The sequence below is a fragment of the Panthera pardus genome, unplaced genomic scaffold (assembly GCF_024362965.1).
Source record: "Panthera pardus isolate Hobbes unplaced genomic scaffold, ASM2436296v1 HiC_scaffold_6, whole genome shotgun sequence".
Taxonomy (NCBI): Eukaryota; Metazoa; Chordata; class Mammalia; order Carnivora; family Felidae; genus Panthera; species Panthera pardus.
In genome coordinates, this window is record NW_026526991.1 from 19667216 (window position 1) to 19694942 (window position 27727).

The window sequence follows — 27727 nt, forward strand, 5'->3', positions numbered from 1 at the left end:
TCTGTATACAGAGTTAAACTGCTCCCGACTGCTTTGAAGCACAGCAGACCCTCCCTGTGGCAGGCATGCCTCAGGTTGTAATTCTTTCCCTTGGGTTTCATCCTCCTCATTTAACTTTGGAATTTTTTTTTTCCTCACTCTTCAAAGACAGTGAAGGAGGTTTTGCTTTCTTTAAAGGAGTCACTTTTATTTTAAAGAAAACTTATTTGCTTCCTGAATGCAAAGAATCTTGCAAGACATAGCAAGATGCTTTCCATTATGTCTCAGATCCTCGCTTAAGTTTGTTTTCCTTGTATAATCAGTTCTATTTGACGGTGAATACTTGAGGCTATTTCACATTGTGTTCAATGCTAACTTAACACACCAAATTTGTAGAATCATATATAGGGGTTGTTGGTGTGAAGCCGGAAGTTTCTACAAAATTAGGGCAAATTAAGCTAAAGGTCAGTATTATGATTAAACATTATAATTTCCACTAGCCCACAAGAAAAAAAAAAAAAAAAAAAAAGAAGCAGTGTACTGGAGGTCCCGCAGTTGAACCCAGGAACGCCTTTTTCTGAACAGTTATTTGCTGTTCACCAATGTGAAAGCAAAATGATCAAATATTCTGGTTTTTGGGAATTTGCAGTTGTTATTTGATGTTCTAATAGAGATATTGGCTCCAAGCTCTTTGTGGGAGAGCAGTATTTTGCAATAACCTCTTCTTTAGAAAGGTTGAGTCTATTTAAATACGTCAGAGAACAACTTGCCCTGATAGGAAAGTTATTAATATGAGGTCTTTCCCCCCTCCCTTCTTGCCTTTTAATGGCCCAAATAATAAAGTATTTCAAATTTTTTGTCTAAATAATTTTTATAACATGCAAACTGTACAGAAAACCATAGCCACTAAAAGAAGCCTGAAGTTGCATTAATCTCCATAGAAACACCAAAAGGCAGATAAACAATTCTATATGAGAATGCATTAACCTGTTTATTTCATTTTGAGTTTCTTCCTAGTGCACATGTTGACAACTTCCCTACAAAGGAAAAAAAGGTCAGAAAAATTGGAGGAGATAGACCTATTTTATTTTTGCAGTAAAAAATAACAGTGAACTTCCTACAGTAGTTCTGTCCAACAGAATAATATAAGCTGCATAAATTATTTTAAATTTTCTAGTAGTCACAATTTAAGTGAATTCATTTTAATGATATATCTTATTTAATGAAATAAATCTAACTAAAATGTTATCACTTCAGCATATAACCAATATAAAAATTATAACCAATAAAAAAATGTAAGATATTTTACATTATTTTTCTCATACTAAGCCTTTGAAATCTGGTGTGTATTTCATACTCACAGCAAATATGAATTTGGACTACTCACATTTCAAATGGTCAATAGCCACATGGGGCTTGTTGCTTACCATGTTGGGTAGAGCAATCCTATAGAGGAGTACATATTCACTGTATTTAAAAAGGAAATAGAGTCTCTTCATTGGAGAGCTCTTGCCGTTTTTTCCCTTGGACTTTTTAGAAGCTACTCTAGAAGGCCCTCTAAAGACTTGACATGTTCCTGTCCACAATGATTATGCCTCAGGGTACTCTGCATCCTACAGAAGCAGGTCCGCCAGAATCTGGTGGTAGTTTGCTTCTCTGTGTCTTCTGTATTAATATGTACATGAAGCCACAACGAATCTTGGCTTCTAGCTATCGTATTAATTTTTTCCAACGCTTCACACTTCAAAGCCCTCTGGCCTGACAACCTGCCGAAGCTGACTTGAATCTAAGGGGAGACGCATCCAATTATGATGGGCCAAGAGCTATTGCCTACTTGAACAGCCTGTCAAGTAGCCCACATTCAACACCTGTTATAAGCTGAGTACTGGCTTAGCTCATAACTTCATTTGCTCAGGTCCTCTCATCTGCTTGCAACAATACTTCACTAAGATCCTCATCTCTGCCTCTATTCCCCAATCACCAAGTCACCCTCCACAGATCCACCAGAGAGTTTGCTTAAACATGTCTGATTGTTTTGCTTCCCTAGTGGACCTCTGAGATGGCTCCCACTGCTAATAAATTGCAAACTCTTTAGTGTTGCATATGAGGCCCATCCCACCTGGCCCCAACCCACATCTCAAGCTACCTTCATCTAGTTCCTTTATTGTATGGCCTCTCCCCATTTTCTCTCCACATGTCACCCAGCCAAATGACTTCTTGCCATTCCCTGACCATGCCTTGTCATTCTTCCATGTCAGGTTTATATATACTTTCCTTTGCCTGGAAAGAACTTTTTCCTCTTGTTCACATGTCAATCCCTACTCATCCATTCCAGAAAACCCAGCGGGTGTCCCTAGATTTCCTACTTACTCCATGAAGGAGCTTCCTGCTAATCTGAAAACATCTTTGTTTCTGATGGTCAAAGTCAAGAACCATTTTCTGTTTGGGGGAAGTTTTCTCAGTTTTTTGTTTTTTTGTTTTTTGGTGGTTTTTTGTTTTTGTTTTTGTTTTTGTTTTGCTAGCTGTCTTGTTTCAGAGAGGAGCTACTACTAATCCATTGGCAACCTCCAATAACGTTCAAACATCATACTGCATTAATGCCCTAGTCTTATCAAGAGTAATATCTCAGAAAAAAACAAGTTTTTTTTTTAAAGGTACACTTGAAAACTGTTTGAAAGTAAAAATGAACAATTTTTAACATAGTCACGTTAAGAGGGGACTTAAAATAAGACATGGGCCTCTTAACTCCTTTTGGGGGCTGAGTACACATAAGCACTCATTTTGTAAGTATTGTTATCTCTTTAGTGCTTTTTTAGGGCAGTTTCCCATTCATGCTTTTTATAGCAGAGCTATCAACAATTCATTCTCACACCTCAACATGTCCCAAGTCAAACTCACACCATCTCTTTAAACCTGTTCTTCTGGACTCTTTGAGTTCTGGAAAGGACATCACTTGGAATTGTACCAACATACCCTTCTCTGTCACTCCTCACAACAAATATGTTGCCAAGTCCTTTTATTCTACCTCTGCAGCCTCTCTGCCAATCATTCCCTTTCTGCTATTCCTACTGCCAACATCCCAGTTCAGGCCCATGTTGCCTCCTACCTATACCCTTGAAATCACCTCCAGCCCTTTTTCCTTTCAATTCCTAAACTCCAACACTTACCAAGACTTCTAAAGCCCAGCTCTAAGGATGTCACCTCCCAGCCTAAACCACCCCCAGTTTCTTCCTGTCACCTAGTAGACAAAATCCAAATTCTTTAGCCTGATGTTCAAGGTCCACCCATACTTTGACCTCAATATAACATTATAATGTGATTTCCTCCTACTCCCCTACATGTACTCCAGCTAGAATGTACTAATCGTATCCCATATACACCCTTCCCACTGTAGCATCTTGGCTTTGTCTGTGGTGTTCTTGTCTCTTCTTACTTTCCTAACTTATTGCTGATCAAAATATGACACCATTCTTCAAGGCCAAGTCAAAACTACTACCTCATCCATGAAGTCCTTCTGGATTTTCCAGCAAGAAATAATCTTTTGGTCCTTGTACATACTTTATCTGTTATGATTCTTACTATAGTTTACTTTGTAAGCTTGTTTTGTGTATATGTGAATCAATATCTTATCTCTACTGAGATTATAAAGTTTATTTCATTGACTCAACAAGTATGTGTTGAGTGCCTACTAGGTGCTAGTGCAGTACAGAAAACAGTGATCAAGCCAGACAAGGTATTTATTTTAGAGGGCCATGCTAGGGTACCTAGTATGTATTTAATTCCTAATTTATGTGAAAAAAAATATTTCTAGACTAGAAAAGTAGAATAGGAAGTACATTAAAAAGGCTTCAGAAAAGCTGAATTAGGAGTTCACAATAGCTAGGAGTCTGTCTCTTGTCCCTGTAGCCATGGAGACCCCAGCAAGCCCTCACACAGAGCCCTTTGCTCTCAGTTGCAAGCATCTCCAACAGTAATCATAACAACAACCACTGAGCTTGGACATGTGATTTCCAAACTCATTTCAGATGAGAAGCCACAAATTAGGAGCAGGGTGTAGAAATGGTACAGTCAGTCACATGGGCATCGGTGAGATGGACAGTCCAGCAGAAAGGGAGGATCCAGAAAAGCTAAAAAACAAAACAACAATAAAAGAGAGAGAGAGAGAGAGAGAGCAATCTGCAGCCATTTAAAATAGGGACAAACAGTTCTGCATATCTCTGACGGGCCTGAAGACTTCTCGGTGTCCTAGCACACCACTACTTCTAATGACACATCATCAAGCCAGGCTATGTTTACAGAGCACTATTTTAGAAGGCAGGGAAGATTAATATATTGGAAATGTTTCCATCCAAGATAATTAAAACTCTTGGTGTTTAAAAGGATGAATCCTCAGCCGTCTATTAAGCTCACTTATCCACAACGGCTCTCTCCCACCCCCACCAGCAGGCTCTGGAGCCAGGGTTTTATTGTACTTCCTTGCACTTCTTGATTCATTTGCCTCAGAACATTCGTTGGCTCTCAGCATTCAGTTTAATTTTCATTCAGTAAGTTTCATGCCCGTGTTATTTGCACGACACTCTAAGAGGGCCAATGGAGAACACAAAAGATTTGAAAAGTCTAGACCCTAGTCTTAGAGATGCTCAGGGTCTAGTTTAGGAGATAAGACCTACATCCTTGAAGGAACATAAATACACAATAGAGATGCAAATAGTGTGTAGGGAAACAAACTTCGCAGTGAAGGATTGCCTGGGAAAGGACTAGGGCTAATCAGGAAAAGACTTCTTAGAGCCTCTGAGCCAGAAGTGGAAGATTTGGGACGGGCATTTTGGTAAAGAAAACAGGACAAAGAGGAGTGACAGCTCTAGGCAAGAAAGAGCAAACACTGTGTAGGCAGTGGTAAAGAGCTGGCCTGGCAGATGGGCTGAGGGCCCTGCTTGGGGAAAATGAAATATGTTTGATGCATTTCCACAGTTTTGTACAAATCCTTGTCATCTTTCTAAAGTCATGTCTTAGTCTGCGTGGGCTGCCATAGCAAAATACCATAGACTGGGTAGCTTAAATGAAAGATGTTTATTCTCACAGTTCTGGGGCCAGGAAGTCTAAGATCAAGGTAACAGCTGATTGGGTTTCTGGTGAGTGCCTGATTCCTGGCTTGCAGACAGCCACATTTTTGCTGTGTCCTTACTTAGGAGAGTAGAAAAGAGCAAACTCTCTGGTGTCTCTTCTTATAAGGACACTAATCCCATTGTGAAGGTCCCACCCTCATGACCTCATCTAACCCTAATTACCTTCCAAAGGCCTCATCTCCAAGTACCATCACATTGGTGGTTAGACCTTAAGCATATGAATTCAGTGAGGGTAGGGGAACTGGGGGTGAGGACATAAACATTCAGTTTGTAACAGATCATATGAATGTAAATCCCTGCATCTTTTGAAAAACCAGAAAAATCCATTTTGATGTATAGATTGGTACTCTTTTCAATGGTGTCATTTTGCTAGAGAGTTTATGCAACGGTTGCAAGCTACAAAGTTGACTTGATTTTCTTGTTCTAAGTTCATTTCACAAATGAAGTTGTAGGAAATGTAGGTTCTTCTTTGGTTAGAAGCTCTGGAGGATCCTACTTCTGGAAGACATCATCCAGTGCTGTCTGGATGTGCCTCAAGCTTTGGACAATGGTTAACAGATTCTATGAGCAATTGAATAGGAACACAAATAATAGGCTTACTTTCTATAGCTTGCTAACTGCTCAGGACTGGAGATTTATCAACCTCTTAAAATGAGGTTCTAATAACTGTGCGCTTACCTTTCTCACTAGACTGTAAATTCTGGGAGGGTGGGGTAAGTGTTTTCCCCAGCATCTAGACCATCACCCACCACAGAAATGGGACTTACTGCTAGATTAATAGCTGAATAAATGGTTGAATGCAAGACAAATACATTTATTAACATTTGACTAAAGTCAAGTCATTTATTTCTCAAAATTAACTTAGCCTGAGCTGGCTGAGATTCTTGTGACTGGTGCATCATGACTTTTTAACTAATTAAAAGCAAACCACAAAATCAGGGATTTTAAAGTCATTTTTCCACAGACATGTTCGTTGTAAATCCAATACTGTATCCTGTTGAATTGGCTGTTTTGTGTAATTGAGAGCCAATTTCAACGTTCACATGACAATGAAAATCTCAAGCTTAAATTTATTAATATGTTGTCTTGGCAGAACACCAGGCCTCTTAATAACAAAATATGGAGAGAAATGATATTAGTCTCCAAAGACTTGAATTTGATTTCGAAAATAAACTGATGTTGTTCTTAAAAAGATCATTCACAAGAAGACATAACTGTGGAGCTGTGGACTATAAAGTAATTTAAATGAAAACTAATCCAAAGTACAGGGAATCAAAGTTCCAGTATGGTAGTTAGTTTGAAGGCCAAGGAGCAAAATATTCAACTGTTTTAGAGCCCACCTGAGCAATTCAAGTTCTGAATAGTTGCTAACTCACTGATCAGATCACTCCTAATCTGGACACACTTAACAAGTAATTTGCCAAATACACTAGAATATGAAGCAGAAGCACTGCAGATTCAACCAGTTGGATCCCAGAGAAGGAGACTGTATCATCTCTCATAACCATGGCCATCATTCATTGAACACATACTAGGTATCTGTCCAGCACTATGTCAAGTGCCATACAGACTTATCTAATCCTTAATAAACCCCCCATTGAGCAGATGAGGAAACTAAGGCTTAAAAATAAATTAAGTGAGGGCGCCTGGGTAGCTCAACTGGTTAAGTGTCTGAGTCTTGGGTTCAGCTCAGATCATGCTGTCACGGTTTGTGAGTTTGAGCCCCACATCGGGCTCCATGCTGACAGTGAGGAGCTTGCTTGGGATTCTCTCTCTCCCTCTCTTTCTGCTCACTCTCTCTGTCTCTCAAAAAAAATAAGTAAAAAACTTTTTAAAAATTTATAAAAAACAAAATAGGTTAAGTAAATTACCCCCAAATCAATAAGTCTGTAAATGGAAAAGCAAGATTTTGCTTTCCCTATTGGCCATTCCATTTTATTCCACTCAAAAGATGGTCCTTGAAATGACAATATCAGCATCACCTGGGACGTTGTTAGAAATCAAAATCTCAAACTCCATCCAGACCTACTGAATCAGAATCACTGATTGTAGAACCTCTGCAAGAGGTTCTAAAACACTCTAAAGTTTGAGAAGCACATCTCCATTCTACTCTGTTTCACAAAACTTTAATAAATGTGTATATTTCATTTTGCCAGTACAGATCCTTACCACACCCAGAAAATTAATAACACATCCATTGCTCTGTTTGAACTATAGTCACCATACCAGTGTCCATAATTCCTACAAATAGAATATGTAAATTGAGCCCAAGGAAAACAACCCAATAGCATTATCCATCTAAAATATGAACAAAAGCTACAGTGATTGGAATTCTTTCAAGACCTGACTACACACATTGATTTGGGATTAAAACAGTAAACACTTAGCTCATTCTAAGCTTTAACAGATAAAATAGATTTTTAATATAAGCTCAGAAATGAGTATCTTGCCGAGAGGGCAAGAGTAAACATCCTGTGTGCTGTGACAAAAGTGAAATATAATATATGAAAAAGGCAGTCAGAATTCCAATCTATTGCTATGAGTGGTTGTCTTGCCAAATAATGAAAAGTATTGACATTGCTGCTGAGCTGTCATTGGCATGCTACACAAACATTGAGATTTTCTAGGCAAAGTGACTGGAAGTCATTCAAGTATTTATAATGGTGTAATGGGTGAACTGGAGAATTTCTCTTTCAAAAAAATTTTTGTTCCAAACTCCTTGATGAGAAAATATTTGGAATAAACCACAATAGATTTATATACAGACTTATATGGCTGAAATTGATTTTTGTTTCCCTGGGAATTTAAGAATCTTTTTAATAGTTGAGAGCTGGTGTACAGCTGCAAGAGGTTGGCTTAATACGAAGCCAATATTTATGCTTTCTTGATAGAACAAATGAGAATTCTCTCTCTGTTTTCTATCTTACTTATGTTGAAAGCCTGGCAACACTGGGATATAATACTTGCTTCTTCAAAATGTTTTTAGATTGTTATTCACTGTTTTGTATTTCATCTCGAAGCTGCTTTATTTATAATATTATTAAACCTCAAAGAAACCCATATGGTGGAAGGGAATGGAGAAATTTTGCAATTTCACTATTTTATTCTTCTTTAATAGAATTTACGTGAAAATGAAAATTGTTCAAGTCTGCTTTTTGTCTCAAGGAGTATGTCTATACCTTGCAACAGGATGGCTTAAACGGATGGGTAAATTCTATTACACAATAAATTTTATGGTTGGCATTTAATTCTGAAGAAATTGTCTTTTTCTAACAGGAGTGTGAAGATTTAGGTAGATACTTGCTGTCTCTATATTTAAATAAAGCAACCCAACCTCAGAAAAATACATAGTTTTGTCTGAATGCAGATGCAGCAATATTGTTACCAGCAGCCTCTATTTCTTAATAATCTCTAGGTTCAAATGGGGTGCCTGAGTGGCCCAGTTGGTTGAGCAACTGACTCTTGATTTTGGCTTAGGTCATGATCTCACGGTTTGTGAGTCTGAATACCACATGGAGATCTGCACTAGCAGTACAGAGCCTGCTTGGGATTCTCTCTCTCTCCCTCCCTTCTCAGCCCCTCCCCCACTCACATTCATTTTCTCTCTCTCTCTCTCCCTCCCTCCCTCCCTCCCTCCCTCCCTCTCTCAAAACAAATAAACTTAAAAAATTGTTTAAAAAGGTTTGAAGGGCATCTGGGAGGCTCAGTCTGGTAAGCATCTGACTCTCAGTTTTGGCTCAGGTCATGATCTCATGGTTTGTGAGTTTGAGCCCCTCATTGGGCTCTGTGCTGACAGTGCAGAGCCTGCTTGGGATTCTGTCTCTCTTTCTCTCTGCCTCTTCTCTGTTTGTGTGTGCACTCTCTCTCTCAAAATAAGTAAACATTGGGGGAAAAAAGTAAGAGCAGGAATCCAACTGGTCAGTATAATGTAGAGGTTAAAATCATGGACACTGGAATCAGATAGTCTTGATTCCAATCCTTGATCACTTCTTACTACCTATGTGACCTTGCACCAGTCACTGTAGCTTCTTATGCCTCCGTTTTTTATCTCATAGAGCTGTTGATCAGATTTACTCAGAGAGTGCTCAGAAAAGTGCCTGGTGTGGGGCAGGTGGTTAATATATGGATGCCATCATTGTTATTCTCAGGGCCTTTTCTATCTCCTGTAAATGGATGCAATAAACAAACAAATCTTATGGAATTTCTGTTATGGGGAAGGCTAGGGATTCCATGAGCTCAAGAACCAAGCATATCTTTTCACTATTGTATCCTAGCACATAGTGTAGATGCCTGACATACATTATGTATGAATGAAAATTTAAGTAAATAATTATATATGTAAAGTGTTTGGCACAGTGCCTGACACAAAGCAAGGGTTCAATAAAGGAGGGCTATTTTAAGTATTTTTAACTATTTTGTGGAATCCTTCATAGAGTTTTTGTTCAAGCCTGACCTCTGCCCATAGTACTGGGAAGTCTTCACTGGAATTATTCACTCTTAAAAACTAAGACCTCTGAGAAGCTCTATCCAGTGGCAGTATGGAATTACTTCTTAGGCCTTAAGGACAAGGGAATTAGTAGTCAGAGCATTGTGACAGAAATCTAGGAAATTAAGATTCAGGTCCTGGCTTCACAATATCCTACTTGTGTGGCCTTAGACAAGTTATCTCTTTGACTCTGTTTCTTCTATTGTAAATGAATGGTTTGGATTGAAAGATCCTCTTCTAACATTGGATCTCCATAATTTTACAAATTATGTTATAACTCTTTGTTCCTGAACATATGAACAATTTTTGTGGCTTATCCTTCATGTATGTAGCATGCCTATTACACACACACACACACACACACACACACGCACACACAGGTGTAATTCAGCAGTCCTGTTGTGAATTTTTTCATCTAATACAGGAACTTTTCTTCTGGAATAAAAAATTCCTTGGGGTACCTGGGTGGCTCAGTTGGTTAAGCATCCAACTCTTGATTTCAGTTCAGGTCATAATCTCAGTTTGTGAGTTCAAGCCCTGCTTTGGATCCTATGCTGACAGTGCAGAGCCTGCTTGGGGTTCTCTCTCTCCCTCTCTCTCTCTGCCCCTCCCTCACTCACACGTGCTCTCATACACACTCTCTCTCTCAAAATACATAAACAAACTTAAAAAAATCCTCTCTCCATTGATACCTTTTTTGGAGATTCCTGCATGAGAGTTTTACATTTAGATCTAGCATCCACATTAGATTATAAATGAGAAATATTCTAAGAGAAAGCCTTAATTAAGTAAAACTAATAACTTACTTTGTCCATTCATCCCAATGTGATAGTCCCACCTCCAAACTCATCCAACTTTTCTTATTTGTGCCAATTATTTGCTATATCTTGAATATCCAACTGTTTAGGCATGTGTGTGTGCGTTGTCTCCCTGTGTAAGAAGAGCTATAACCTACTATTTGCCAGGCATCATGCTAAGGGATTCTCTAATTCTTTCAACGATCCTCAAAAATGACAGAGGAGGAAACTGAACTTAAGTGCGTAAGTGGGTGCCCAGTTTAAACCACAGTAATTGATGGATTCTGTTTCTACTCTATACTGTCTTTCAAATAGCTGCTTGCTGTCAAATACCAACAGTCTAAAAACGTCCCTCAAAGCAGATCTGTTTATTATATTTGTTTGAACTACCCTCCCCGTACACACACAGTGTTATGAATGTAATACGTGCTAGAAAATGTATGTTGAGTAAATGAAAGAAAAAAGGTGTGCATTGGGCCTTCCTCAATTTTGTGGCCTCATTTCTCTCTTAGAGTTTTTTTTTTTTTTTAACCAAAACAAGAAGTGGTAAGTTTGTCACAGGAATGCAAACCATGGAGTTATGACAAGTGGCAAACTGGCTCTAAGGCATTGAGGAAGTCAAAGCATAGTCCCTGCTATTTCTTTCCCAGCACACAGTGGACCTGAATATCAGTATTCCTATCTCATGACAACGTCAGTAGACAGCAGCAGCCTGCTGTGAAGGGCACAAGCAATGTCCTAACCAGGGGCAGGGATCTCTAGGCCTTTTCAAATTCTATACCAAAGAGTTTTCTCTAGGCTTATTGAAATGTATTTTAAGAGAAGTTGTTTGGTATTATTCCAATCACATGTATTTTGAATATTACAAAAGTGAGAGATTGAACAAGGCCATTATTTCTGATGACAGAGATGAGAGGGTTTATACTTAAATGGGGGTGATAAATGCAATTTTAGAATCTTCTTTACTGGGTACTCTTGAAATGTAGGTAGTCATGATCAGTCTGAGAATGTTACATTAAACTTAGAATTTGTATTAGGCAAGTTAAACTCAAGCAGTCCCCAAATTTAAGCTTTACATAATAAAGGTTTATTTCTCCCTCATGTAATAATGTAAGAACTCTTGGTCAGCCAATGATCATATTTCAAGGGTACAATCTCATTCCTTTTTATAGTGCCACCTGCTCTAGATCATCAGAGTACTCTCCACCAAGCTTCAGGTGGAAAAAAGAATGTGGAAAATTAAGCAGAAAGTTCATATAGGCCAGGCCTAGATACATATCACCTTCTGTCCACATTTGTTTGGCCAAAATTCAGCTGTATGCACCTAACTGCAAGGAAAGCTAGGAAAAGCAGTCTAGCTGAGTGCCCATTTAGAAAAGGAAATGGGGGGCCTGGGTGGCTCAGGTGGTTAAGCGTCTGACTCTTGATTTTGGCTTAGGTCATGATCTCACAGTTCATGAGATCGAGCCCCAGGTCAGGCCCTGTGCTGACAGCCCAGAGCCTGATTGGGATTCTCTCTCTCTCTTTCTCTCTCTCTCTCGCTCTCACTCTCGCTCTCCTTCTCTCTCAAAATAAATAAAACGTTTTTTTAAACCTCATCCAGCATTATGGGGTTAGCAGTGTTCCATGTACAGAGCCAATAAATGGTTGTTCTTGTTACAACTGGTACATCTGATACAATCTAATAACCGTTATCTGAGACACTATACAGTGCAAAGCCAAGTGTTCATTGTGGGCTATGATAAATAAGACATGACTTCTGCCCCTAAGAATTTTGCACTAAAATAGAGCTCTCAACCAACTCTAAAATGGGGAAGGATAAATTAAGGATAAAATAGAGGTGAAAGTGTTTTTGGCATACATTTGATTATATACCTGTCTGCCCTAACTTTAAGCCTCTCAAGACCAAAATCTCATAACACATCTTTGTGGTCTTTACTCAGTGCCTAGCATATAGGCACTGATATAAAATATATAATATTTTATATAAAATATAAAAGTATTTTTAAGAGAACAAAATAAAGAACCATGTCTAAGGAGTGCAGAGAATGAAATAATTACTTATGTGTTGTTGTAAGTTGTGTACTATACAACTCTAGGAGGTGCGATTTATGTTGTGGTCATTGTGAATGTTTTTCCTTAGAGTTGTATAGTATACAATCTGCAAATCTGTATGTGACAGCCCTGGGGAAAAGAACAACCCAAAACTGCATCCAGAAAAACATGAAAATTGAGCTGGGCTTTGAGATATACAAAGACTTTCTACATATGAAAAAGGAGAGCAAAGGTATTCCAGACTGAGTCATCCAGAAGCCCAGAGTTCTGGAAAGGCAACTGGTAGATCAGGTAGCCAGGAGTTATACTGAGACAAGGAGGTAATGAATGAGAGTTGAAGTTACTTTATTGCTCAGTAGTGAAGGGTGTTGATTACCACACTGAGAGTGTAAAGTTTTATTGGTAAATGTTCTGGGTTATTGTTGTTTTGGGGGAACAGAAATAATGTGAGCCCACTCCTGTTTTAGGAAAATCATTCTGGCCATGATGTGGGAGATGAAGTGAAGAAATGGTAAAAAGGAGATCACTTGGGAGATCACTACTACATTGCAGCTGAGAGACGATAAAGACCTCACTGGAACAATGACAGAGTAGATATGAAGAAAAGAACGAAAGGACTTTGTGACTTATTGTCTACCCCAGGTGAAAGAGAGTGAAAAAATACTCCAAGGTGATGTGGAAGATAGTGTGGGCAATTCACTGCAAGAGAACAGGAGTTTTAAAAAGGGAAATGATGTATTCAGTTTAGTATGTATTGCATTTGAGGTGCCAGCAGATCATCTATATAAATACCCAGACAGAGGGGAGATGATTTCTGAGCTGTCAGCTCATGGTAGTGGCTGAAATCATATAGGCCTGGTAGACAGTACAGAGCAATGGTTCTTAACAAGGTTGTGTGTTTATGCGGAGGGAGAGATTGGTCTGGCTTACCTATCATTGAGTAAGAAATAAACCAGCACACAAAGCTTAACACAACCACTTATTTTGCTCATTATTTTGTTGGTCAGTATTTGAGGAAGGATTAGGTAAGCTAGATAGTTTTGTTTTACATGGTCTTAACTATAGTGGCTGGGCCTGGAGGATCCACTTTCAGGATGGTTCTTCACTCATACATGGTGTCTCCATGCTCCACACATGGGGTCTTATCATTTGAGGTGCTCCATATGGCTTGGGTTTCTCATATCATGGTGGTCTCAGGATATTTGATGATACTTCTTACAGAGGCAGGAGTTAGAGCTACCAGGCCCGTAAAGGACCACGCCTAGAACTGGCACAGTGTTACTCTGTTACATTTTATTGGTCACAGGGCCTAATCATGTTCAAGAAGTTGAGAAATTGATTCCACCTCTTGATGGGGAAAATGGCATGGTCACATCGCAGAAGGGCATGTGGGATGGGAAATATTTTGGAGCCATATTTCAAAAATACTCTTTGCTACAGGAGTGTCCATCAAAGTCACCTGAGGGGATTTTTCAAATTATGGCTATTATGCTTCCAAGTTTTTTTTTTTATTTTTTTAAGATTTTATTTTATTTTTTTATTAGAAAATTTTTTAATGTTTATTCTTGAGACAGAGATAGAGAGAGTGTGAGTGGGGGAGGGATAGAGAGAGAGGGAGACACAAAATCCAAGGCAGGCTCCAGGCTCTGAGCTGTCAGCACAGAGCCCAACGTGGGGCTCAAACTCACAAGCCGTGAGATCATGACCTGAGCCAAAGTCGGACGTTTAACCGACTGAGCCACCCAGGTGCTCCTGTAAGATTTTATTTTTAAGTAATCTCTGTACCCAACATGGGGCTCAAGCTCACAACCCCAAGATCAAGAGTCACATGCCCTACGGACTGAGCCAGACAGGCACCCCTACTTCCAAGTTTTAAATAGGTTGCACAAGAAATCCTGATACATATCCCTGACTGAGACCCACTGGTGTAGAACAGAAAGAAAAAGTAGCCCAGAAATGAAATGTAAAAGGAAAAACAACTCTGAAGAAGAGCTCCTGGTGATAGACCAGTGATGAAAGAGATGAGTTTGAGCCAGAGCTGGAGAGAATTCAAGGAGGGTACAGTCAGAAGCACCAAATGTCATGGAGGCAGTGAGAATGAGAAGTGAGCAGAGGTTGCTGGATTTGGCTTTAAAAGTTTTCCAGGCATCTCTGAACTCTGTTGCAGTTGGCGTTGGGATCCAAATTCTGAGGCTTGCAAACTGAGTCCAAAACTAGGATAGGTTCCTTTTGCAGTCCATCTTCTGCGTAGAATATAGAAAGCACTAACTAGGCTTTCTATATTCAGGCTAGGGCTTGAGAGAATGAAGTTCAGATTCTGAGTTGGCTGTATATTCACTCTGTGACCTTATACAGGTCACTCAGTCTCTCTGGGCTTCAGACTCCTTTGCTCTGAATTCTATATTAATATTTAAAGTGCCATATTCTGGGGGCACCTGGGTGGCTCAGTTGGTTAAGCGTCGGACTTCAGCTCAGGTCATGATCTTGTGGTTCGTGAGTTTGAGCCCCACATCGGGCTCTGTGCTGACAGCTCAGAGCCTGGAGCCAGCTCCCTCTCTCTCTGCCTGTCCCCATGCTCTGTCTCTCTGTCTTTCAAAAATAAATGTTAAAAAAAATTTTTTTAAGTGCCATATTCTATTCTTGTTTGCATTCAACAAATGTTTATTTTCTTGAGATACTTTTTAACAAGACTTGAAAATACTGTTTTTTAATGTGGTACTACTTGGGGCCAGGATAAGGGAAAACATCTGCTTTTATTTCTTTTTTTTTTTTTTTTGACAGAAGTTCTAAATATTTATAATTTACATGAAAAAAAATTACAACAGTCGTACTGGGTTTCTTTCAAATGTGAAGAAAAAGAGAAGGTTTTGCAAATGAAAATGATAGAAGCCACCTTAGTAGGAAAATAATCTGAAGATGGTGTTTGCTCAGAATGGCTCAAAAAGGTCCCCAACTCCTTAACTTCACCAGGAAGTCCTGGTAGATAGGTAATATAAGAGAAATTTAGGTTAATAAACTCTCTGGAGAGTGCTATCAGATGGGTTATGATGACTGGGTTTGCTTTATGCTCCTTAGTCCCTTTCTGAAAGAAATTAGTGAGACAGTGGTATGAGTCTGGATGTTTCTGGATCAGCCACTGGGGAGCTTTTCAAGCAGTATCCTTCCAACCCAGCCCCCAACTGGGCTCTCCAGGCATCTGCCTTTAGCAAGGCCAAGGCTAAAACAGAGTTTACACAGCTGGGCCTAGGTTTCATGAGGATCTTCATTCTTTGTAGTCTGATTCTCAGTGCTACTTTGGGATACCTCTGAAGATGGGGAGCCAATTAGCTCTGGTCATCAAGTAAATTGCCAATCAGCCTTCCCATTTCCAACTCTAGACTCTTTTATTTCAGCCTGGTCCCTTCCTCCAACCCCCTAGCTACTTCTCAATGCTCATTCCCCACTCCATGTCTTAATCATATTTTTCCTTCCTTCTCTTTCTCTTTCTCTTATTCAAATTCTAATCAGAGTTCGGAGCCAGCTAAATTCTATCTCTCCTTGGAGCTTCCCTGCCAACTCTAGGCCTCTGGACCCCACCCCCCCCGCCCCCCCAGGCATGAGTTACTCACTGGGCAAGCTAAGCATGTGCTTATAGCACTTGTGAGTCAGGGGTCTCAGCTGTCCCACCCCCTACCCCCGCCTTACCCCGCCCCCACACACACATCTCAGCTTGAATGAATGTATATAGAATTTTGAAATGGAAAAATCTAAAAAGATTTTATTTTAACTTTAGCATATGTAACCTTTGTGACATTTCAAGAAATAACATTTATTCTTCATTGTGTGGGAAGGGGGAGTACTCTTTTCAGTTTAGGGTCTTTAGAGTTCTTAATTTTATACTGATCTCTCCTCTGAAATTATATTGCACTCTTTGGGCTTTCCATAGACATTGGCATTTAATTGTATATTGTCATGTGTATGACCTAGTGGCTGAGCACATGGATTCTGAAGTCAGACTGATGGGTTGAAATCTTGACACTGACACTTACTAGCTCTGTGACTTTGGGTAAAGTGTTTGTGGTAGATCATCTCCAATCCTAGCTGCCATAACTCCTTCCCTCCCCACCCCTCCCCCCACCCCAGCCACTCCTCCACTGAGAGATAAACCTTGTTTCTCCTTCTCTTAAATCTTGTTGGGCCAGTAACAGCTTTGACCAACAGATCACGGGATAAGTGACGTTCTAAGCCCAAGCCTTAAGAGAAGCGAGAGCTTCCATTCCTTCCCTCCTGGAGGGCTCCTTCTTAAGAATCCAGCTGCCATCCTCGGAGGGACAGTGGAGGAATATGGATGTCCATGGGTAGACAGTCTCAACTCTGCTCCCAGCTGACATCCAGCACCAATTGCTAGCCATGTGAGCAAGCTATCTTGGATGTTCTAGCTCCACTGAGCCTCCAGATAAATGTAGCCCCATACAACATCACGTAGAGCAGAACTGCCCAGCTGAGCCTGGCCAACTCAGAATCATGACACAATAAAATGATTATTGCTTCAAACCATTACGTTTCAAGGTGGTTTGTTGTATAGAAATAGATCATTGAAACAGTATGTAACCCTACTTAGATTTGGTTTCTTCTTCTGCAAAATGGAGTTAATAATGGTACCTATTTCATGGGATTGTTTTGAGCATTGAATGAGATTAAATTGTATTCTAACTGCTTACTTATGTTATGCTATGTTATATTAATTATCATTATTATTATATTAATTATATAGTTACATTAATTCTTCAAGGAAGGCTCTGTCACTGGCTAAAAGATTTCAAGAATCAGAGTGCAGGAGGTGGGGGAGGGCAGGGGAGAAAAGTAAAGTATAGGACATAAATGGAACTAATATTTCTTGGGAACCTACTAAAGGTTCCCACGCTAGGCTTTAACATATATGATCTCCCTTGCTCTTGACAGAAAACTTGTTAACACATATCATTACCCTTATCATGGGAGTGGAGACTCAGAAATTAATTTATCCAAGGTGCCACAGCCAGGATATAATGTAAGTGGGCTTCAAAGTGGGCTATATGACTTTTTTTTTTCACTTTTTTTTTTCCTCTGTCCACACATTTTGGACAGAGGAGCTTCCTGACATCTTTCAAAGTGTAATTTCTGCTTTCAGTGAGAAATTACATATCCAGCCAGATTCTCTTTGACCCAACCAACATTCTGCCTCTGATCATAACAATGAGAAAAACTTAAGAATATCCCCTAAAGTCCTTCACTTCCAATAACTATTACAAATATAGTACCAAGGAATATAGATAAACCTTTCATGAAACTAGTTATTTTTTAGATTATTTCACTTCTCAGAGAAACGATTTCCAGCCGCTGCCTCTTATTTTTTCCTAAAATATCACCTTTAGCCCTCTAGGAAGGGCCTCACCACTATGCCTATATACATTACTGCTTAATTTGTAAATAAGACGTTACTGCATCTTTCCTCACAGAGCCAGTTTGCTGGATAAGGACAGCACAATGCTGATAAGAAAGCCTCTACTAGGCCCCTCAAACCAGGCCTCTGAGATTCTGGCTGAAAGTTTACCACAGATCTGTGTCCAATAATAAAATCCTCCTCAAATCTGGGAGCACTCAGCTCATTCCTGCCTTCTCAATCTTTTAAGTGCCTCCTTCCCATGCTCCTTCTTTTCCTTTCCCCAGTCCCTTGCAAAATCCTGTTCCAAAATGTCAGTCAACCATCAGCTAATGGGATCAGAAGTTGCTTCACAATCACAAAACCTCCTGTTCCCTAGCCCAAGGGCCCCCGTTACTATCCAGTGTCCCAAGATGACCTCCAGCCTCCATGACGTAAGAAGACATTTCAGAGCAGCTTTATAAATGGAGAAACTCATTTGTTATTTTTTCAAGGGACCAAGAAAAGAAAATGTTACGAACAAGAAAATTGTTGGTGGGTCATTGGCTGGGACACTGAAATTTGAACATTGAACAATCAATTTGAGAATAATATAAACAGGTTTCATTATACAGATTTTAGGAATATGATATGAATAGTCTGTTGTTTTGAATTCTAGAATGTTCCTCCCCCTACTATACTCCCACCTCCACCCCCTCTTACTATGACTTGGCATCCTCCCTCTTACTACTCTACTCTGCTTGATGTTTTCTCCATCTACGTCTGCTGTTGGAGTGCAGATGAACTCTGCATTTGGCTTCATGTGTTTGCCTTGCCTACATTTATTCTGGTTTCCTATTGTGGTGCCGACACACGTTTTTAAGGGTTCCATTATGTTAGGGTTTTTTTCCCTACTCTCCTCAGAAAAAATTGACTTTTCAAAGGAATATTTAAAAAATTTTTTTTGTTTAAAGAAATAAGATTCTTTCTAGTTCTTTGTCCTCTTTCACAGTTACAGCCATGTAATCCATAAGGAATCCATTAGTGTGTAAGAGGCTTTGAAGCTGCTAGATGTGTGTGTGTGCGCGCGCACTGTTTTTTTCTTTCTCTCAGAATGTTGCCGCTGCCAACCACTGATTTAGGAATGTTTAGGGGTATATGCCAATTCAATAATCAAAATCATTTTGGTACTGGGAACCCAACCACAGTCTCTGTAGACCAGTGGAATTTATTGCTTGCTCCAGTCTATTAAGTAATAGTACCAACAACATTTTGAATAAAGAAGAGTCTGATAAGATGTGAAAGAATGTCAGCATAATTCATTTTGATCATAAAACAATTCTCGTTTTGAATTGAAATACTGAAGGCACAAATAGCCTGATGGCCCATGGCTTCTTCCCTTAACCTGGTATAGGAATATGACTCATAGCTTACTTTAGGATTGAGGCTCTGTACAAACTTCTGTCTTGCTGCTACATACACATCCCTGTTTTCATTCCACAAATACGTATCTAGTGCTGATGATGGGCCAAGCACCGGCCGAGGCATTGGGACTGCAGTGGTGAAAAGGATAAACAAAATTGCTGCCACATGGCACTTTCTGAAGGAAGATATCTTGGCTGCAGAGATTACTTGTTGTTAGGACATCTGAGATACATGCATAGCAAAGCAATAGTGAAGCTAGAGTCCTACTGAACTGTGTTCTGATCCAGACTATACCATTCCAAGCTGTTTTATCGTGAACAGTTTATGTGGCCTCACTTCAGATTCCTAAATTCCAATAGAACTTACCTCATAGGGTTATTGTTGAGGCTTAAGTGAAAAAAATCTTTGTACAACTTTTGCAAACTTCCTGGTTAATAACCGGCAGTAGTAGTAGCAGCAGCAGCAGCAGTAATAGATGAGCTACATTGGCCTTCAGCAGAGAAGGGTAAGTTTCCTCATTCTTGACACAGCAAACTCATGGGACCAGCCATCACTGGCAAGTTGCAGATTCATCCCACCCTGGAAGTCTCTTCAGTTTGAGGGGGAGAAAAAGAAAGGGCTGCCCAATGCTCAGAACCACATCCTCTGCCTTCTAAATCTGCAGTTCATCCTACTGTTCATGGAAGGAAATGCAGCTTCTTCCTCCCCGGGAAGGTAGTTGCCAGCCCCCTTGTGGTGAGGATCCTTCACACTACCTGAGCCCTGACATCTCTGACTCCATAAGGTGCAACCCCCGTCATCATCCCTGAGCCCAGAGCAGTAGATCTAGAACCCCCAGGGATTCTGGGGCCTTACTGGCTCATAAGAAACCCATCTTTCTGATAGATCCTGGATTGTCTTTCCCTTGGGACAGGCCTGATTTCAAACATTTATCTCCAAAAGAGCCCTCGGCAGTTATCATATGGCTGTCAAATGCCCTGATGTTTTGGCTGAGACAACATGATTACCATACCTAACGAGATCTCTCCCAGAATAGTCATAAGGTTTTTCTGGGCACATTGGGGGCTACTCTGCCCAAGCTATGCTGCAAGGAAGAAAGCTGTGCTCACCTGCTCACCTGCTTCCTCTGCTCCTGTGCCTCTCCAGAGGTTGTCTTCTACCCAGCATGAAAGAGAAGTTTGCTTGGTTTCCATCCTGGGGATGTAGGTGCAAAAAGAACCCTCTCTAGTCAATCTTCCCACCCCCTTCCCTATTAAGAGGGCAGGCATGGAAAATTCCCCAAGATCCCGCCCAGCTCATTGACCTCTAAGGGGCCTTACCACAACTAGTGTGTGGAAGGAGAACAAATTTAAATGAAATAAACATGAACATGCTCCTAACAATAGCAGTCCTATTAATCCAACGCTTACTGTATTCCAAATTACCTATGTGGTGCCAGAGGAGAGACAAATCTCAACCATCCTATTGGTAGTTTAGCAAGAGGCTGGTTTAGCAGGTCTGTGTTAGCTTGAGGGAAGAACAGGCTGATGCCAGAGGCTAATCTCTGGAGGCTCTGTCCCACGCATACCATATGGTAGCACCTGGGTGGCTCAGTCAGTCAAACATCCAACTTCGGCTCAGATCATGATCTCATGGTTTGCGAGTTTGAGCCCCATGTCAGGCTCTGTGCGGACAGCTCAGAGTCTGGAGCCTGCTTCATATTCTGTGTCTCCTCTCTCTTTGCCCTTCCCATGCTTGTGCTCTGTTTCTCTCTGTCTCTCAAAAATGAATAAACATTGAAAGAAATTTTACAAAAAACATATACCATATGTTCTCTGCCATCCTTTTCCTATAAATCCATAGAGCAGCACAGGGCAAGGTCCTTTCCCTGGAGCCATTTCCCGGGGGGACATTCAGCCCTGGTCAGTCAAGCACACATCTCTCTGTTGGATGATGGGAGCCCAGGGTTCTGCGGCCTCTAAGGTGGAAGCTTCTCCAATAAACCATACTTCACTTCTTGCTGCACATCACTAGTAAGGTGTGTGTCTGCCACCTTGGCATGACAGCATCAGACCCCAGGAAATTAGCCAGCATGCAGATGTGAAGAACTCAAGGTCCCTCTGCACAAGTAGTTCACAGTCTCATGGAAAAGAACTCAAAGGCAGTAAGGATGCAATACCCTTCGAGACACTTGAGGAAAGAAGGGACTTTGACAGACTGTCACAGCATTGCAACTCCAGGTGGCAGATTATAATCTGCATACTGTATAAAATGCATACTTCTGCCTAGATTAGTAAATTCCTGGAGGGCCACTCATAAAGGGGGCCCACGCTGGCTTCTAGACCCTCACTTTCACTCCTCAGGGAAAAAAGCCCCCACAGATGACTGTATCTGATAAGAACTCGCACTAGGAACAAACCCAAAAGGAGGAGATATTCACTAAAGGGGAATTAATGTACTAATTTTTGTGGAGAATAAACAACCCACTTTTTACTCACACTGATTCATCTAAGAAAGTTAACAGAACATATATATATCTATATTACCCACAATATATTTATACCCACAAGTAATATTTCAACACAAGCAAGCAGTCCAAGTGCCTGGAAACACAGCCATTGGCCCTTTGAAGTTAGATGGCAAACCTAGGGAAATATTCAGGCTGGGGCTGCTGTGTTCAGGTTAGTCTTTACACACAAGTGCAGGCCTGGAGCAGGGGGGGGGATACTTAACTTGGGTTTATACACCTCTCTTAGCTTGTTTATACACCTCTCTTAGCTTCCTGGAGGGAGGAAGCCAAAAGGAGTCGATTTTTCCCAATTCCTCTGCCTGAGAGAGCTCCTTTTTATAATTGTTATAATTTGTATGTGCTGGCCGGTGTCTCACCTTCCCTCAAAGCCATTCAGGGCTTGATTGTTCTGAGGGCAAGTGGGGTACAGGACACCTGACTACTAAGAGCTTGAGCTATCCATCCCCCATTTGGAAATGACAACTTCGTAAAGACCTTGGATTTTTAAACTCTGGTCCTCTCCCAGTGGGTAGCCAGGGAGATTTATAGAATAATTGGTTTTTCTCATTAAGGTGTTTTTAAGAAAATCTTTTTACCTTGAGATAATTGCAGATTCACAGATCTTGAGATGCTGAGAGATACACTTTTCACCCTTTACCAAGATTTATCAAGATTTAATTTTTTAAACCAACATTCATTGAACATGTTTTCTGTGCCAGCCATCAGGACAACGAAGATGTCCCAGCTGGGATCCCTGAGCCTTAGTGCCTTAAGCTCTCATGATGAAGACAGACACCAAAATATCTCTTTAGTGAAGTTTGTGGTACAAACTGCCAAGAGGGAAGTGAGCATGTTGAAGGAAGAATCCTGGGCAGTGTCTTGGGGGAGAAGTAGAAGTTTTCAAGAGAAATGAGTGTTGCAGGGGCAATCTGGGCAGAGAAAACAGCACAGGCATAGGCTCATAAGGATAAAAGAGCATGGTGTGTGCTGGGAGCCATTCAAGTAATTCAGCATGGGTCGGAACAAAAAATTCAAGGAAGAGAGTTCAGAGGCATCTGGGGAATGAGAAGAGAATGTTGTGTGATCCTGGCCTCCCACATTCTATGCTGGGGAAATGAAAAACAGATGGGAAATATGCTCCCAAACATGGCCCAAGCATGGCTCTCAGAGAAGCAGGAGAGAATCTTGTTCCGGTTTGAGGAGCCCACAGAGCTCTCATTTCCAATTTTTGGGCTGTGGCCCACTTCCTTCCATGACCTTCACCCAAGGCCAAGGGCAGGAAGTCTAGCTCGTATCTTTCCTCTTCTGCACAAGGGTAGCAATTGGAAAGAAACAGAGTGCCCCCCTCTACCAGCCTGGGCTGCCACATGAGGTGAGGCAACTTCAGCTCCCATCTAGCATGCAGATTACCCAGGAGTCCTTTAAGGACCCAGTGAAGGACACAGAAGGTAGTTGATGGTGTTGCTGGCAAACTCAGTGGAGAGTTACCAAAGTGGGGCCTGTAGGGCAGATCACCTAAGCTGGAACTCAAATGGGAATCCCGTCTACCCTTCAAAGAAATAGGCAACCCCAGAAAACTGAGATGAGGCAAGTTAACCAGGACTCCAGGCCCTGACTGAGGTGAGAAACAGCAGACCTGGAGTATTCTAGCCCCAGATGTCCACAGAAGGTAGCAGCAAAGCAAGGCATAACCAGGTACACCAGGAAATAATTTCTTCGAAGACAGTGAAGATCCAAGGAATAGCAGGGATCTGAGTTCCCACCTGCTCACCACCACAGCCATACAATAAGCAAATCTGTGTACTTAATAAGCATTCTGGAGGAAAAGACAGGGAACAGACACTGAGGTACTTAAATCTAAGTTTCCTTATTACTCAGCAGGATGGGGCTCATAAGGCAGCTTAGGTAGTTTTCTAGAAAAATAAGAAAACCACATTTTCTTTGAAGAAATGAGTATATTGTGTGTAAATGATCAACCCCTCTACATGTGGTTTATGAACACCCCCAGTCAGGTTTTGGATGAAACACTCCTATTTTAATATGGAATGACAAAAATTCTGTGCTGGTTGGTGACTTCTGAATCATGCCATACTCTGCCAGAGCTAAAATATTACTAAAGAAAAGATGAGCTACTTTCTCACCTGTCCTTGGGTTCAAAAGTGTGGCAACCCTGGTACATCCCCAGCAAATGGGAATGTGCCTTTATAAGAGGACTGGGGCAGATTTGGATCTTTTTGTTTCAGGACAACGTGTCTTTGTAGAAGTCTACCTTGTAACTGAAAGGGGAGGCAAAAGAGAGAACGGCGTGGGATAAAGAAGAAAGCAGTATGGTGTACAGGTCGGACTTGGAATTTGGTGACTTACGAGTAACTGATGGCCATATTTTTAAGTATGTCTTTTAAAGTAAAAAAGGAATTTTTCTAGGTTTGCTGTGTTAACAAACCCCCCAAATCTCAGCAACTGACAAGACAATGGTTTATTTCTTCTTCGTGCTGTCTGGAGGCTGAGATTGGCTAAGATTTTCGCCAGGCTGTGAGTAGGAAAAACTTGCCCTTCCTGCTGTGTGTCTCCCTTTATCCTTACCACCACATTCACTTCTGCTACCAGATGTGGGGGGGCTTCCTGCACCAAGCAATTCTGTGGCACCAGCTGGGCATCCTACAATGCAACTCAATTCTGACACTATCGTCCTAGAGACAGCATCAGATCCCACAGGTGAAGGCTCCGTCCCACAAGACCACCTCTACTACCACCGCCACAGATGCCAGTACAAGTCCAGGTTCTCACCTGGGCTCCTGACCGATCAGGTATAGGTCAGAGGTTCCCACCACCCGCTCCTCAGAATTAATTTGCTAGAGTGGTTCACAGAACTCAGGAAACAGTGTCCTTCCTGTTTATCAGTTTATTATAAAAGGATGTGATAAAGGATGCAGATGAATGGATAAGGGCATGGGGAGGAGCACAGAACCTCCATGCTCTCTCTGAGCATGCCACTCTCCCAGTGCCTCCAAGTGTTCTCTGATCCAGAAGCTCTCTGTACCCCCATACTTTTGAGATTTTTTATGGAGGCCTCATCATCTGGGTATGATCAATCATTAACTCATTTCTAGCCCTTCTCCCCTCTTCCAAGCTTCTAACCATGGCTCAGTCTTTCTGGTGACCAGCCCCCCACCAAGAGTCACCTCATAGAACAAAGACACTGCTATCACCTAGGAAATTCCAAGGCATTTAGGAGCTCAATGTCAGGAATGGGGATCAAAGACCAAATATCGAAACAAAAGGTGCTGCCAGTGCTTCAATCACTTAGGGAATTATAAGATTTTAGGTGCTCTTTGACAAGAACCAGGAGCAGGGATCCATACATACATATTTTTATTACCTCACACCCTAGGCTCTGCTGTCTTCTCACTTCAGGACCCAGGCCAAAAGAGCAGTCCCTACATGGGACATATCTGGGAAAGAGCAAGAGAACTGGCCAAACCTCAAGATGAATCTTAAACCTTCTGCTCCAACATGGTGAATGCCAAGTTTACTCACATTTAATTGGCCAAAGCACATCACATGGCTAAATCCAAATCCAATGAGGTAGGGACCTAAAATCTTCTCGTGGGAGGCACAGTAAATGACCTGATGATGGAGAGGGAAGGGTGACAAGTGATTGAAAAAAAATAATTTTGTCTATCATGATAAGATACACTGATGATAAATAAATTGGAAAACACAGGAAAGAATAAAATAAAAATTGCCTATAATACCACTGTTAACACTTTGATGTATTTCCTTCCAGGCAATGTGTCTATGCATTTACTTGTTTTCACAAATTTAGGATTATACAACATATACAAGTATATACCTGCTTTATAGGCTGCTGGTTGATACAGAATTTTATAATGAACCTCTTCCTACATTAAAAATCATTCTTTTATTTTTTCATTAAAATTTTTTTTAATGTTTATTTTTCAGAGAGAGAGAGAGAGAGAGAGCAGGGGAGGGGCTTGAACTCATGAACTGTGCGATTATGACATAAGCCAAAGTCAGATGCTTAACCGACTGAGTCACCCAGGTGCCCCCAAATCATTCTTTTGAAATATCACATTAGGGGCACCTGAGTGGCTCAGTCAGTTGAGCATCCGACTTCACGTCAGGACCTGACTCGTGGTTCGTGAGTTCCAGCCCCACAGGGGGCTCTGTGCTGACAGCTCAGAGCCTGGAGCCTGCTTTGGATTCTGTGTCTCCCTCTCTCTCTGCCCCTCCCCTGCTCGTGCTCTGTTCTCTCTCTCGCAAAAATAAACATTAAAAATTATATATATATATATATATATATATATATATATATATATATATATATATCACTTTAATTCCTGTACAATTATTGTATTAGTTTGGCTAGGCTAGGTTTTGTAACAATAACAAAAAAAGGTAATTTTGTTGCATAGCTTCAAACCACAAAAGTTTATTTCTTAGTCAAGCCATATGTCCAGTGCAATTTGGCATGGAAATTCTGCTCATCTTGATCATTCTGGAACCAAGGCAAGTAGAGCAGCTACCATCTCAAGTGTATCTGGCTATTGCGTAAGAAGGAAAGGAGAATATAGGAAAGGATGCATTGGCTCTTACGGCTTCTTCCCCCAAAGTTTTCACATTTTATTATCCAAATCAAGTCATGTGGCATGGCATATTTTTTAAATGGACACAATATTTTGCAGATCTTCCAATCAGGAGGTTGAGTCTACTTCTCTATCCCTCAACTCAGCTTGCCCATGTAACCTACTTTGGCCAATGGGACAGTAACAAATCTAAGCAGAGGCTTAAAATATGCTTGTGCATTGAGGCTTGATCTCTCTTAATGCTTTTTTTTTTTTTTTTTTTTTTTTTTTTTTAGTTTATTTATTTTGAGAGAGAAGGAGCGGGAGAGGAGCAGAGAGAGAGGTAGAGAGAGAATCCGAGGCAGGCTCTGTGCTGTCAGTGCAGAACAAACTCGATCTCACAACTTGATCTCACGACCTGAGCCGAGACCAGGAGTTGGGACACTTAACCAACCGAGCCACCGAGGTGCCTGTCTTAATGCTTTTAGAACAATCCAAGGTTGATGCAGAGGATGGCAGATCACATGGAGAGAGAGAGAGGCCATGCTGTTCCAGCTGCTTTAGCAATCCCAGATATGTAAGTGAGGCCATTCTCAGCCATCAAGCTCCAACCAGCCCAGACCAGAGAAACCATCCATCCGCCCAATTCCCAGATTTTGAGAACATCTTAAGCCACCAAATTTTGAGGTGATGTGTTATACAACAAGAACTGACTTGTACACGTCTATATCTAATTTCATCTGGGAAGGAGCCATGATATCTTTTTAAAAGTCTTAATGACTACCTCAGTATGAAATCTTACAGATGTGCCATAATGTTTAACCATTTTCTTATCATCAGTGTCACATTGTTACCTAATGCATCATATCACCTTCATGATAACTAAAAATAAAACTACCATGAACATCTTTGTGTATAAAGTTTACCCAAGTTACTGATTATTTCATTATGGTAGATTGGTGGAAGAATTGCTGTCAAAATTTAGGCCTCTTAATAAAGACCCAATTAAGAGCCAAAGGATTATACTAATTTATAAGTCCAATGAAAGTACATAAGCACACCCATTGCTCTTCACCCTCATTCAGCATCTAAGTGTGGACTTTTAAAAGCATCTTTGTGAGCCGCCTGGGTGGATTAGTTGGTTAAGCATCCAACTCTTGATTTTAGCTCAGGTCATGATCTCACGGCTCATGAGATCAAGTCCTGCATCAGGCTCTGTGCAGTGTGGAGCCTGCTTAGGATTCCTTCTCTCCCTCTCTCTGCCCCTCCCCTGCTTGCTCTCTCTGTCTATCTTTCTCAAAGTAAGTAAATAAACCTTGAAAAATAAATAAAAATCAATAAAAGCATCTTTGCTAATCTAATGGGAGAAAAATCTCATTTGAATTTCTTTGCAGATTGAGGTTCA

The 27727-nt window shown here is 40.8% G+C and overlaps 2 protein-coding genes across 2 annotated transcripts in view; one reads left to right on the plus strand and one right to left on the minus strand.

Moving 5' to 3' along the window:
* WASHC3 (WASH complex subunit 3) overlaps positions 1–13418 on the plus strand; it is a 98941-nt gene extending 85523 nt beyond the window's left edge. Inside the window, exon 8 of the transcript XR_002079171.2 lies at positions 12911–13418. The gene's annotated coding sequence lies outside the window, so the exon portion shown is untranslated. The remainder of the gene's footprint in view (positions 1–12910) is intronic.
* Positions 13419–25238: 11820 nt separating this feature from the next.
* Positions 25239–27727, minus strand: part of DRAM1 (DNA damage regulated autophagy modulator 1) — a 60523-nt gene continuing 58034 nt past the window's right edge. The window contains exon 8 of the transcript XR_008419413.1: positions 25239–25363. The gene's annotated coding sequence lies outside the window, so the exon portion shown is untranslated. The remainder of the gene's footprint in view (positions 25364–27727) is intronic.